This window comes from Muscardinus avellanarius (genome assembly GCF_963383645.1).
Source record: "Muscardinus avellanarius genome assembly, chromosome: 2".
Taxonomy (NCBI): Eukaryota; Metazoa; Chordata; class Mammalia; order Rodentia; family Gliridae; genus Muscardinus; species Muscardinus avellanarius.
The window spans coordinates 52,877,803-52,891,744 of record NC_137787.1 but is presented as its reverse complement, the minus strand read 5'-3'; the positions used below and the strand labels follow the sequence as shown (position 1 = coordinate 52,891,744).

Sequence of the window (13,942 nt, the reverse complement as noted above, 5' to 3'; positions counted from 1 at the left end):
TTTGTTTGAACTCCTGTGAATCCTTAATAGTGGTAAGGCAATCACAGTAAATCATAATGTCTGAAATGGCTAGATACAACATTCCAGATTAGACTCAAACTCTGAAATGACACCTGATATTTTACACTGATATTTTATCCTGCCACTACCCATGGTGTAGCCCATTAGGACGTCCAGATGATCTTGACACACACAGGACTTTTCCTTGTTTCTTTCCGTCTAACTAACATCCACTTTCCCTCAAAGCTGAAGTCAAGCATTGATCCCCTAGGAAGGCTTTTTAAATCTCCTGCATGATTTTCAATTTCTCTTTTCTGTGTGTTCATAGTGTCTTGTGAAAACTTTTAAATAGAGATGGTAATGGCCAGTTTGAAGACTGAGGCTGTGACTTTATGGTTTTGTGTTTGAGACATAGTAAGACCTAAAAAAATTTTTGCCTAGAATTAAGAGAAATGAAAACCACTATGATTTGAGGGCCTTTTTCTGTAAGGGGAAAAGAATCAATATCCTGTATCTCATTCCCAATTTTTTTTACTGAAAAGGCACTGGCCATCAACTACTGATGAGAAAAAAAAAAAAAACTGGGACCTTAATTTGATTCAAACCTCATGAAGCTTAGAGATGCACTGTACTTTCAAAGCATTCTCATGTTCATAAGGTAGACATACTGGGTAGATGGGCTCTTTTGTATATAAAATCCCTTTATTCATTCTCTTTATAGATTATAATCTCTTTAAAAAGAGAAATAGATTGATATAGCAATATAGCTCAGAGATAATACAGTATTTTCCATAAAATAAACCCTTTAGACTTTAGAAATGTTGAAATCACAAAAGAAAAAGTGGTAGGCGCTCCTTTTTAAAGTATCACTTTACCCCTTTAGATTTTTTGCCCCTTTTTATAATTAAACTATTCTTTACCTCTAGATGCTAAAATCACTGTGTTCTCTGTTCTCCCTAAAAACCTAAAGAAACCATCGAAACCTTGATTGTCACCCAAGTTTGTCTGTCTTCACTATTAATTGGTTCAGGAATGTATTTAATCATACCTTACACACACAATTAACTTGCATCTTATTGTATATTACTTAGCTTTTATATGGATAATTTAAAATTATCTACTAAAAACCATTTTATTGGCTTGGAAAATAGTAACTACAAGATCTAACAAAATACAGTTGGTGCCATTTCACCAAATGATAATGTCTTTTTCACAGAAATTGTTGAATAAGATCTTGTAGGAATGCATTTTCAGTGGGAAAAGAAAAGCTTGATGATCAAAGAAAAATATATTAGATCAAGTGCTATTTCTTAGCCCTTTGTTGGGCTTACTATCTCTCTTCTGTTTATCAAGGTCCTATAAAAGTTAATAGTTTCTCTTACAGAAAATGATTTTCCTACCCTTGCTTTTTCTTTAAATCTGCTCTGGCATTATATTAAAATGAAATTCCTCTTCAACCACAAAGAATAAAGTATGCTGGTAAATTCTATTATTCCATTAAAGCAGAATAAATTTCACTTAATGTATTGTGTTTTCTGGAAATTTAAGTCTTGTTTGGTGCAGAACATATTCATGATGGTCTTTTGCTAAGATTATAATGTATTGGAAGATGCTTTTTATCACAGTGTTAAAGGAAGTCCATCAATAGAACCACACTTAGGATTTAAAGAAGTTCTTTCTAAGTAGATAGTGTGAATATATGAAGTTATGTGGCAGAAAAATCAAAAAGAAACTTAAGGATTCTAAAAAATATAAAGTTATTTGGGAGCTTAAAACTTGCACTATAATTAACAGGTAAAATTCCTCAGTAAAAGAGAATGTTTTTTTTTTTTTTTTTAAAGCCAATATCTGCAGAACAATTCTTTGGAGGAGTGGTTGTGAAGGATAAAACTCAAGGACATTAACAATTTTGAGCTCTTATTTCACAAGAAAAAAGTAATTGCTTTGCCACTGTAACTAATTGGCTCAAATATTTTATGAAAATTAATTATAAGTTATTAAATGGATGCTTCAATTTATTATTTTAAAGTAGTTTTCTTCTGAATACTCAAAATAAATTCATTTTCATTTATTTTGATATATACTGACATATATATATATATATATATATATATATAGAGAGAGAGAGAGAGAGAGAATAATTTTGTAGCTTAATAGTATTTTTTTTCCATTTTCCAAACTGATGCTCTTTAACTGTTATTTCAGTTTAAGATTTTGTGTGTTAGAGGATGATACTGGTCTCACCATTGACATGTTCCTCCAAATGGAGGTATCCCCCATTGATGAAACATTTCTGGCCTTCCCACACCCCTCCTCCATTAATTTACTTTATCCTGGGAAGGGAGAGTGGCCAGTTGGTAAATTTATAAAGAATAAATTGGACGTGCATGACCCAGCTTTTCTCTGTTTTTGTTTTAGAAAGAAGGTTCCCATAGAATGTTGATTTTATTTTTTCTTGGAATGGGCATTTGCAGTACAACTGCTATTCAGTGTTACAGATGGGGCAGAGATCGTACCGCTTTCCACACCTAGGGCTGGCAGACCAAGAGTCCCATTCTCTGTTAGTAGTTATAAAGCTATTTTGGCCTCAGCTTACCCCTCCTCATTTGTCAAGAGCCTATGTGGAAAGAGGGCCACTCTGTAATAGATCTTCTCATGGAAGCAATCATTAGATACATCACAGGATTATGCTGAGATAAAATCAGAGTGGAATTTCTTGAGTAAAATATACATTATAATATTCTTGGCTTGAAATATTAAGGTTTTGGGCTTCTGTGTGGGACAGGACATTTTGATATTGGTGGTTTATAGGAATTTCTATTGGTTTCTTAAAGAGAAATGTCCATTGTGTGTGTGTGTGTGTGTGTGTGTGTGTGTGTATGCATGTGTTCATGTGGCCTTCTACCTCTAAGTTAGATCCCCAGCTCTATTTTTTTTTTTTTGAAACAAGTTTGCAAAAAGTTGTGGAAGGCTTGGCTAATTTTCTGAGGCTAGCTTTGAACCCAAGATCTTCCTTTCTCAGCCTCCCAAATACCAGGATTACTAGCATATGCCACAACACCCAGTATCCATTGACTTTTATCTCCTGTGACCAGGGCAATGTCTTTAATCCAGCTATGTGGCAGCTCACCCAGCACAGGTAACTGCAAATTCCAATAGCTTGGCTTGTGTCTATGGGACTACCTTTTATTGTTAGGCAGATTCCATGTAGGCAGTGAGGATGCTGAGTGGATGGCTTTGTCAGAGAAAAATGGGAAGCTGTGAAAATGACTTGAATGACAGAGGCCTCAGTGAGAAGGCAGCTGGGGCAAGAGAACATGACAGGCAGACCATCTCTGGGTTGGCACAACTAACTACACTGCTGTAGCTTTTCAGGGCAATCATTTGGTAGTAGGAATAAGTGATTTTTATAGGCCTTTTAGTTATTTGGTGATATGAAATACACACACACACACACACACACATATATATATATATATATATATATACTTTATCTGTACATTTATATGTACAAATGTCTAAAAAAGTATACATGTATACGTAATTATATGTATACATGTATATATACAGGATTTTTTTGTGTGTAAGTACTGGTGATTAAACTCAAGAACATTCTACTTCAGAGCTACATTCCTCAGACCTTTTTTATATATTTATTTATTTAATTTTGAAAGTAGTGTCTCACTAGCTTAATGAGAGTCTCTACATTGCTGAGGCTATCCTTGAGTCTATACATTGCTGAGGCTGTCCTTGAGTCTGAGATCCTCCTGTCTCAGCCTCCTAAGTACTGGGATGACAGGTGTGTGCCATCATGCCTGGTTTATATTCTCCCTCCCTCCCTCCCTCCCTCCCTCCCTCCCTCCCTCCCTCCCTCCCTCTCTCTCTCTCTCTCTCGGTACTGGGGTTCCTGGAAGCCCTTCTACCTCGGGCTACACTCCCAGACCTATTTTTACATTTTTATTTGGAAACAGAGTCTCCTAAGCCAGCGCGCGTGGCTGGCTTCAAACCTGCGCGATCCTCCTGTCTCTGCCTCCCAAGCGTGGAGATTACAAGTGTGCGCCACCACGCCCGGCCTTTATTTTCTCTTTTTAAACAGCAGAACAACTGAGTTGTGAGTGTAGTGCAAGGTATTAAAATTATTATTTATAATTACTAGCATCAGGCACACAGCAGCACTTGCTCAGCTGCCCTAAACTTTATTCTGTATTCAGAGCCAAGGAGGCATCTGTCCAGCAGGTAAATTGGAGCTAAACTTGGGTTCCTGTGGCTTGTACTTAACATTTCCCCTCCTACCATATGGTTTCAAGGTAGCACAAGATTAATTATATATGTAGAAAAATTTTTCCTGAGGAAGCAAAATTTTTCCATCTAAGCTAATCTGTAGCAACAGCTGGTAGAAAGAGTTACCAAGGCCCAGAACTAAGAAGTCCATTTACAAGAGTGTAAATGCTGATACTGAGTACATGCATTCACTTCTGGATTTAGGGGCAGGGCACTCAAAGAAGTATATAGTAAGAGGATAGAAATACATTTTAAATGTAAATTGTCAAAATTAATTTTTATTTAAAAAATTTAGCCCCATTGAGTTTATAAATCTTTGAGGATTTAAAACAGAAATATTTTCTTCTCCCTGCAGACAGCATTGAGTTTTTGTATGGGTCTGATAACATTAAGAAGTCTGAATAACAAATGCTGGCAAGGATGTGGAGAAGTGGGAACTCTAATACATTGTTGGTAGGATTATAAATTAGTGCAACCACTTTGAAAACCAATATGGAGAATTTTAAGAAAAATGTGAGCAAACCTACCATATGATCCAGCAGTACCACTTGTGGATATCCACCTAACAGAGTGGAAACTAGACTACCAAACTAATACATGTGTATCTATGTTCACATGTTCATAACTGCACAATTCACAATTGCCAAACTATGGAACCAGCCAAGATGTCCATCAACAGATGAATAGATTATAAAACTATGGGATATGTACACAATGAAATTTCACTCAGCCATAATAAGAACAAAATTATGTCATTTGCAAGAAAATAGATGGAACTGGTGAACATTATGCTAAGTGAGATTAGTCAGTAATAAAAAGTAAAAAAAACCAGATGCTCTTCTTAATATTTTAAAGCTAGGAAAATAATGGGTCATAAGAGAAAGTCTGGATGAAGAAGGAGAAATGGTAGATGAGCAAATAAGGCAACCCAACTGAGGGAGATAGGAGGAGGAAGAGGGAAATTCCCTAAGGTACATGATGTACATTCCAAACATATCAAAGTCAATCACTTTAGTCAAACGTGAGAAGGAGAAAGGGAGAAAGGATTGAAGTGGGAATTGGGAAAGGCCTAAATTAGTGATGTGTGCATGTATGCCTCTACTATCTTGTACACCATTAAGATGTATGACTATGAAGCACCAATGAAAAATTCTGAAAACTGAAATTGTCATCATTGTCCCAAATTTTGGGGATAGAGCAAATAGTCTTCCACTATTAAGAAGTATATTCTCTCTAGATTCCGGGGGGTGTCCTTTATGGGGTTGAGAAATTTTCTCCTTTTCAAGTTTGCAATTAAAAAAAATCAGTGTGAATATTGAATTTTGTTTGATTTTCCTGTTCTGTTCATATGGTTTTTCTATTTTAGTCTGATTGATGATTACACTGATTGATGAACCAGCTTTGCGTTCATAGGATAATTTGCACTTAGTTTATGCATTATCTTTTTAGTATATGATTGTGATTTGCTGTTAGTTTGAAGAACATTTTTTTGTGATCGTTTCTCTTCGTGGAGATGCTGGTCTATAAGGTTGGCCTGTACTTTTCTTTCCCTTTTTCAGTTTTCTTCTGATTTCAGAAAAGAAGTTTGGAATAACCTTTCTTCAATTTTCTGGAAGTATTTTTTTCTAATTAGTATTGTTTCTTTCTTTAACATTTAATAGACTTCTCAAATTAAGACATCTTACTCTGGGGCATTTTTGTAGGAAGGTTTTTAACCATAAATTCAATTATATTAATCAACATACAACTATACAGGTTATTTATTTCTTTATAAGTAAGCTTTTATAGTAGTTGTCTTTCATGGAACTTCTCATTTCAAATTTAATTTGTTAAGTTTATTGGGAGGAGGTTGTTAAATATTATTATTACTTTAAAATTGTAGTATCTTTACTGAGGTTATGTCTCTTTTATTCTTGATATTGGTAATTTTTATATTCTTCTTTTTCTGACCAGTATAAAGAAAGGTTTTCAATTACATTTATCTTTTCAAAGAACTTGTTTTTGTATTCATTGAATTTTCCCAGTTTTTTTTTTCCAATTTAATTAATTTGTTCTTCATACTTCTACCTGTGTTGGATTTAATTTGTTCTGTTATCTTGTATATGAAGATGGAAGCTTGTATTATTGACATAAAAATTGGTTATTTTGCTTATTTTCTATCTTATATAGATTTTTCTGCTATAAATTTCACACTAATTGTTCTTTTAACTGCATCCTACACACGTCAATATGTTTCATTTTAATTCAGGTAAAATCATATAAATTTCCCTTATAGTTTCCTATTTAATCTGTGGGTTACTTAGAATTGCATTATTTAATTGCAAAATATTTGAATATTTTCCAGCTTTCTTTTTATTATGATCTCTGGTTTAACTTTATTATGGCCAAATAATATATTTGGCATAATTTAAATTAATTTAAATTAAAATACAGAATATAACTTATTGCTTTCAGATTGAATATTCTGTAAATGTCCATTAGTTCAATTTTATTGATGATGCGCAAGTCTTCTATAATCTGTTTGCTATAACCTTTTGTCTTCTTGTTTTATTGGTTATTGAGAGGGAAATTTTAAAATATAGAAACTCAATTGTAAATTTTTCGATTTCTTGTTTTGGTATTATTCAATTTTGTTGAATAAATTTTGAAGCTGTTGTTAGATTCATGCACATTTATGATGGTATGTTGTCTTAGATAATCCATCCTTTCATGTTATATATAAATATAAATTACTTATATATTTCATGTTTATACATCTATTCCATTATTAATACAGCTTCCTCAGCTTTCTTGATTTGTGTTTTCATACTTCCCTTAATATATTTTTACTTTTTATGTTTTTGCATATTTTCATCCTTTTTGCCTATGTTTTTAAAGTATATTTCTTTTCCTTTGCTTTTTTTTTTTGTTTTTAACAGCTTATCTACCTGCCTACTTTTTTTCTTTTTGTGGTGCTGGAGATCAAACCCAGGATTTCATGCATGTTAGGTGGGTACTTAACCACTGAGCTACATTCCCAGATCTAGGTATGTACTTTTGAATATTTGTTCCAATATTTTTTTATTCTTTGATCTGTAGTTTTGTGTCTAACATTACATTAAAAATATTTTGGCCATCATTTATTAAAATATTTCTTTTACCTCATTTATATTTTATATATATACACATATATATGTATATATGTGTATGTATATATATATATATCAGAAGAATCAAATATTATATTTGATTTTTGTTCCATAGCTTCAAATATTTTGTTGTATTTTTCTTTGCTTTCTTTTTTCTCCATTTTTTTTGTTTCAGAGTTTGGCAATTTCACTTGACCTATTCAAGTTCAAGGATTCTTTCCTTGACTGCGTTGAGTTTATTGATAAACCCCTCAAAGGCATTCTTTGTCTCTATCACTGTGTTTTTCATTTTGTGCATTTTCATGTTATTCTTTCTTAGAGTTTCTAATTCACTACTCAAACTATCCTCTGATCTTGCATATATATATATATATATATATATATTCTGTTTCCACAAAATACTTTTAACATAGCAATAAGACATTCTTAATTTTTCTTCCTGATACTTTCTAAATATACATAATTTTTAATTTTTATTTTGATTGCTTTGTATGAGAGTATTGATTTTAGTATTTTTTTCTTCACATTTTATTTTCTGTAGAAAGATGGACATTTTGTAGAATTCAAGAGTCTGAAGGAAATGCTATTTAGCTCTAGAAATGATCATGCTTTTCTCTATTTGTGCTTTTCCTCTGAGGGTTGAGTCAATTTAATCAGGAACTGAACATAGTTTCAGTCTCATTGCTGCTATGGCCCTCTTTAGATCATCACCATCTTCATGTTCCTTTAGCGTTATCTTTCATTTAAGATGCAGATGTTTGTGGGTTTTTCCATGTGTTTGCTCTATGTTCCTTTCATTTGTCCCTTTGCATTGTGTTTTAGACAGGTTCTATTTGTCTTACTGCAAACTGTAGCTTCAAATTACTTAATTTTTGTTAGTATAGTGATGAGGACAAGATAAAGTGTGTGTGTGTGTGTGTGTGTGTGTGTGTGTGTGTGTGTGTGTGTGTGTGTGAGAGATACTGGGGACTGAACCCAGGGCATTATATCTCCAAGCTACACCCTCAGTCCTAATTAATTTTTTAAATTTTGAAACAGGTTTTCACTAAGTAGCTGAGGCTTGGTATAAACCTATGAGTCTCTTGTCTTAGCCTCCCAAGTCCTGGGATAGTAATTGTATGCCACCATGCCTGGCAAGTTGCCATTATTTAATTAAACCTCAGTCATAGGCAGGATTTCCTTGAGTCTTAAAGGAGAGTACTACTAGTAATCCTATATCTCCTTCAGGGCAGTTTTTGTTTTGTTTTGTCCCATTCACTTCTGCCATGTGCAGTTAGTCATAACTAGGGGCTTTTATTCTCCCTCCTCAAGCTGTTTAAGATTTTTTATCTAGATGGGAGGAAATGGAGGGCTTGTGGTAGAGTTTTGTTCCTCTCCCATGATGATTGCTACTCATTCCAAAAGGAACAGGCATGTAGGACTTTTCCCATTTTATTTTTATCTTGAGTGGGTATGTGAGAGCACTTGGCCAGCCCCAGAAGGAAGAGTATGCAAGTGGGTGTTCATTCTGGTACCTTTACCTCCCATGGGGTACTAAATCCTTTTACTACCTGACACGCAGTTTTTAGCAATTTGTTTTAAAAATTTGATTGAATTCTTACTGGTGTCTGGAGGCAACTGCTCAAGTAAAGAACTTCTTAGGGACACCTGTGTTTTCTTATATTTTTGTGTTTTTAGTGAACTAACCAGAAATTCTTAGTTGTCAGCTATCTGATGGGATCAAAGATATTGTATATTTTCAGGTTGTCTGGCAGGTTTTTGTAGTAGTTATAATTTTTAGAACAGTAAATATAGGATTAGTGTTTGTCAGCTTTACATACCATGAGTAGAATCCAAAACTCCTATCTTTGTTCCTGTGTTTGTTACTATGAGTCTTCCTTGAACATTTTGAAAGTAGCTACTCATTCTTTTGGAGAGAGAGAGACTTTCTAGTTCTGACCCAAAGCACATGATTTTCTTAAGAAGTATTTATCAAGTCTTAACAATTGCTAGACGCCTTTCAGAAGAAAATTAGATGCATGTACCTTCAAATATAATTGTTTGAAAAAAATGTAAAACAATTTCATTAAAATATCTTTGAGTTGCAAATTAGATGTAAAATTTACCCTCTATTAGTAGTCAATAATCTTAAAAGATTATCATTAGATAGAAAACACAAAATAAAGTTCTCAAAGACCTCACTGACCTTTAATTACATGCCTGTGTTACCAGTCTGAATAACTATACTATGTTAATTTCCAAAAATTCTATATAGCTTTATAATTCTCTGAAACTAAAGGAAAAGAATGAATGAGTGGAGAGTGAAGAATGAATGTAACATTTTGAACATCAAAGCTCTAATAATAAAAGAATCATTTTTCTTCCTTTAGAGTGGTATTTTTAGTTTGACTAGGTTAATGATGTTTGAATGAGAGTTTATTGAGTCTCTGTAGAGCCTATCAAATGCTGGCAACAGGTCTAGAAAAGGGCTGGCAAAAAGGAAAATAATAGTGCTGTCAAGTTATTAATTTAGTAAGCAAAACAGCAGTGCCATCAGTGGTACTGGGAGAGCTGGAGGTTAAGTAAATAATATGGAAGGCTTGTAAAAGTGTAATCACACAGTAGTGGTCTCGGGAGCATTATAAATATCACACTTGAATGGCAGTGTATTGGATATATCATGAATCCTCCTTTTGAATGACAGTGATCTCTGTGGCATAAATAGTAGGGCTAAATGACAGGTCTATTTCAACAGAAATAGATAAACATGTAATAGTTTAGAGTGCAGGTTCAGTTTGAACATTTAAAAGTTGGCTTACATAAGTCCTTTTTGCCTCCTTTTAAATTAATTTTTATTGGTACATTATAATTGCCCATAATAGTGGTATTCATTGTGACATATTCATACATGCACATAACATAATTTTGTCAATTTAACTCCACACAAATTCTTAAATAGAACTCCAAAGAGAATTAGTTCAAGTCTTTTTACATTTACCTAAAAATATAACATTGTAACTACTGTAAAAGCTCACATAACTGACAGTCATATATTCCTGTCACAAATGTTCTTAGAGATAGTTAAGAATACTGTAATATCATTGCACAAAATCTACATTCTATGCAACTAAGCAGTTAAGATTAATCTCATGTCAGCACTATCTATTTATACAGTATTTTAGGACTAGGTAAAGTGTGAATGTCATTAGAAATATTATGAAGCAACATTAAATTTGTTGAAAAGCTTTATTCAAATGACATTTCTGGTAAGATAATCTCATATATATATATATAACAAAATGTGCTTTTCTTAGCAATTTCTTCAAATGGTCTATTTCTAAGTAATCTAAATTTATGTTCTATGATGCTTTTAAGTAATCAGGTCTAGTGGAGGGATTGGACAGGATTAAAGGATCCCTTAAAAACAGGAACACATAAGACAAAGACAAAGAGAGGGTGAAAGTAGAACTGAAAATTCCTAAAGACATTATAAGGAATTCTGTTCAGGAGTAGAGTAGTACATTAATCAGGAGTAAAGACCATTAGCTAATGTGGAGTAATACAGAGAACCTGTCAGAGTGAGTGCGTGAATGTGCATGCGCGCGCGTGTGTGCATGTGTGGGCGTGCGTGTGTGTGCGTGTGTGTGTGTGTGTGTGTGTGTGTGTGACATTGATTTTGGAAAATACTCAATAAGAGGTGCTAGCAAACTACATAACTTGATTATTTTATTGTTAAAATATAATACTACTTAAATTTGTTTATGTTATTTGAGACTCCAAGTGCCTAATCATAACATTTGTAATAAAGGGGGCATTTGTAGTGAAAGGGGTGGGGGACAACACTTGCTCTCTCATTACCATGACTGAGGAGAGAGTGTTATCTGTGCTGAGTACTTTGGGAGCCACCAATGTTAAATATCTTAACTTGTACAGAACACTGCATATAATAATTGTCCTGCTTCAAATGAGGAAAAAGTAGGGCCAGAATAATCAGTGTATTCCCTTAAAATAATGGTAAACTGAAATATTACTGACAATATGACATAGTTTGACTCAGTTCTTATAGCTCTTTACCAGATACATGCTCATCTTCAGATTAAGGATACTTGTCTGCAACTTTGATAAAATTGGGAAGAAAACAGCTTTTCTATTTCTAGTGAGTTTGCTTCTAAGGATAGTATAATTTGCCATGTTTTAGAATACTTTATATTGCAGCAGTGGATAAGGTACAATTTTGAGCTACTCTTAGAAATAGTATGAGTTTCTGTGAGTATACATGAGTTTCAAGTATAAAGAATATATATATATATATATATATATATATATATATATATATATTTTTTTTTTTTTTTTGTAGTACTGGGGATGGAACCCAGACTCCACCTCTGAGCTCCACCCCCAGCCCTATTTTTATTCTTTTATTCTTTTATTTTGAAACAGGGTCTCACTAAGTTGCAGAGGGCCTCACTAAAGTAGCTGAGGCTATCAGCGAACCACAATCCTCTGGTCTCAGCCTCCCAAATGCTGGCATTACAAGCATGGCCTACCATGCCCGACAAGAATTTTTAATAGAGTATATTTCCCAGCAACAACAAAAATCGGGTGCCAACAAAATTGAATCAAGCAAATTTTAAGTTAGTGCCTTGAGAAGTAATAAAGATAAGTGCCGAGCATGGTTGCACATGCATTCGGAAGGAGGAGACCTGAGGATCGCGGTTCTTGGACAGCCTCAGCTACTTAGGCCCTTCGCAACTCAGTGAGACCCTGTTTCAAAAAGCATAAAAGCTAAAAAATATAGGGCTGGGGGTGTAGCTCAGAGGTACAATGCCCCTAGTGCTGAAAAATAAAAAAGAAAAGAAGAGTAACTGGATATTAGAAGCTAGCCCTGAGATGTCAGAGACAGAGAATTTGTCACAAAGCCTTGAGGAGGATGGAAAGAAAGAGGAAAATAAAACTTTTTTCTTACAACCACATTCATATTTCACCTAAGAGCAGAGATTGGGGTTGAAAAAGACATATTGTATTGATGAAAGAAGAATGTAGAGGGGGGATAATCATCAACTCTTTTTATAAAACCATAGAGTCTTGAACATTTAGATAAAGCACAGATTCCTATTAATTATACCTGTTATCTCTAGCAAAGTGGTACTCAGGTAAAAGCTGATTAATTTCTGATTGTTGAAAGAAAGGGATTTACTGATCTGAAGTTTCCACTAAGAAATTGTGCTAAAAATAAATTTATTGTAAATTATACCTTATTGCTCACTTAAAATGTGTCATAAGGCTCTTATGTGATCAGTAGTTGTTTTTTAGGTTTTCTTTTAGTGAACAAAAAATGTTATGAGAATCCATAAAACTCAGTATCCCTAATCTGCATTCTCCTTAAGAATGTATGCTTCTTAACTTACTTTTTTTACTATGACATTTTAATAGAACCTAAATTGAATATAATAATATATTTTTCACTCTACATTGAAATATAAAAATATGTATGATGCATATTTTAATAAACATTTAAGTTTTCAATAATTATTCATCTATATAGCATACGTCACTTCTTATTTCTTATGGCATGCTATTTTGGGGTACTGACTTTAAAAACTGTATAAAATATTTATACTAGTAATAATAACCATCATTTGTTTGGGGCTTACTATGTGCAGGCAATTTACATACATTATCTCTAATTCTCATAACAACATTGCAGGACGGTGTTATCATTCCTAGTTTAGAGGTAATGCCTAGTTTGCAAGGGAAATGTGTGCAATTGGTGGCTTTAAATGCTCAAAGCTTTATTACATTCTCTTCTTTGCACTGTACTGTTATACACAGAACAATAAGTAGGGTTTGAACAGAGAAGCAAAACCATTATGAGTGACATAAAGGATTTATGATTGTGGCTTCAACTTGCACAAATGTGGCAGCTGTTTAAATGTTCCATGCAAGGCTTTCACTTTTGTGTTTGGTTCTGGAATTGAAGTCAGCAGTCAGGAATGGAACGAGAATGTGAAGTGGAGGAGAGCCAGGAGGAGTTGGAACCCAAGATAAAGAGCTGGAGCACACTATGATAAGCAGGAACCTGCTTCTGTCCCTCATTGCTTGATTCAGCAATTGTTGCAACCTGCAGAAGAAGCTGGCATACTTGGTTAACAAGGGGAGTATATGTACCTAGACCAGGATTTCAGGACACTGGACGAGCTTCTAACCCAAGCCAACATGGTGAGCAAGCGGGTCTGTGTGGTCTTGTCAGTTGCAACAGCACCAGATTCTACACTGGACCCCTGCAAGACATCATGGCCGTTGTGATTTACTTTTTGCTCTCTAAACATCATGCATGTCTCCTCTGTGGCCATTTTTACCACAGATCCACCCACAGAAATGAACAATCTGAGAAACAAAATATTCTTTCCCAGCTAAATTGATGTAATGCAAAGCTACCATGTTTAGTTTTATATGTGGCTGATTTTCTAGCAAGGAAATTATGCAGAAATATGTTAAATGATACCTCATATTGTCACATATTTATTTTTCTCTCCTGATCAAATATAGTTATT

General features: G+C 33.9%; 1 pseudogene across 1 annotated transcript in view; it reads right to left on the bottom strand.

Annotated features, from left to right (window-relative positions):
- Positions 1-13,741, bottom strand: part of LOC308258709 (glyceraldehyde-3-phosphate dehydrogenase-like) — a 58,587-nt pseudogene extending 44,846 nt beyond the window's left edge. The window contains exon 1 of the transcript in view: positions 13,595-13,741. The product of the transcript in view is annotated as a glyceraldehyde-3-phosphate dehydrogenase-like (transcript). The remainder of the gene's footprint in view (positions 1-13,594) is intronic.
- Between the last annotated feature and the right edge of the window lie 201 nt (positions 13,742-13,942).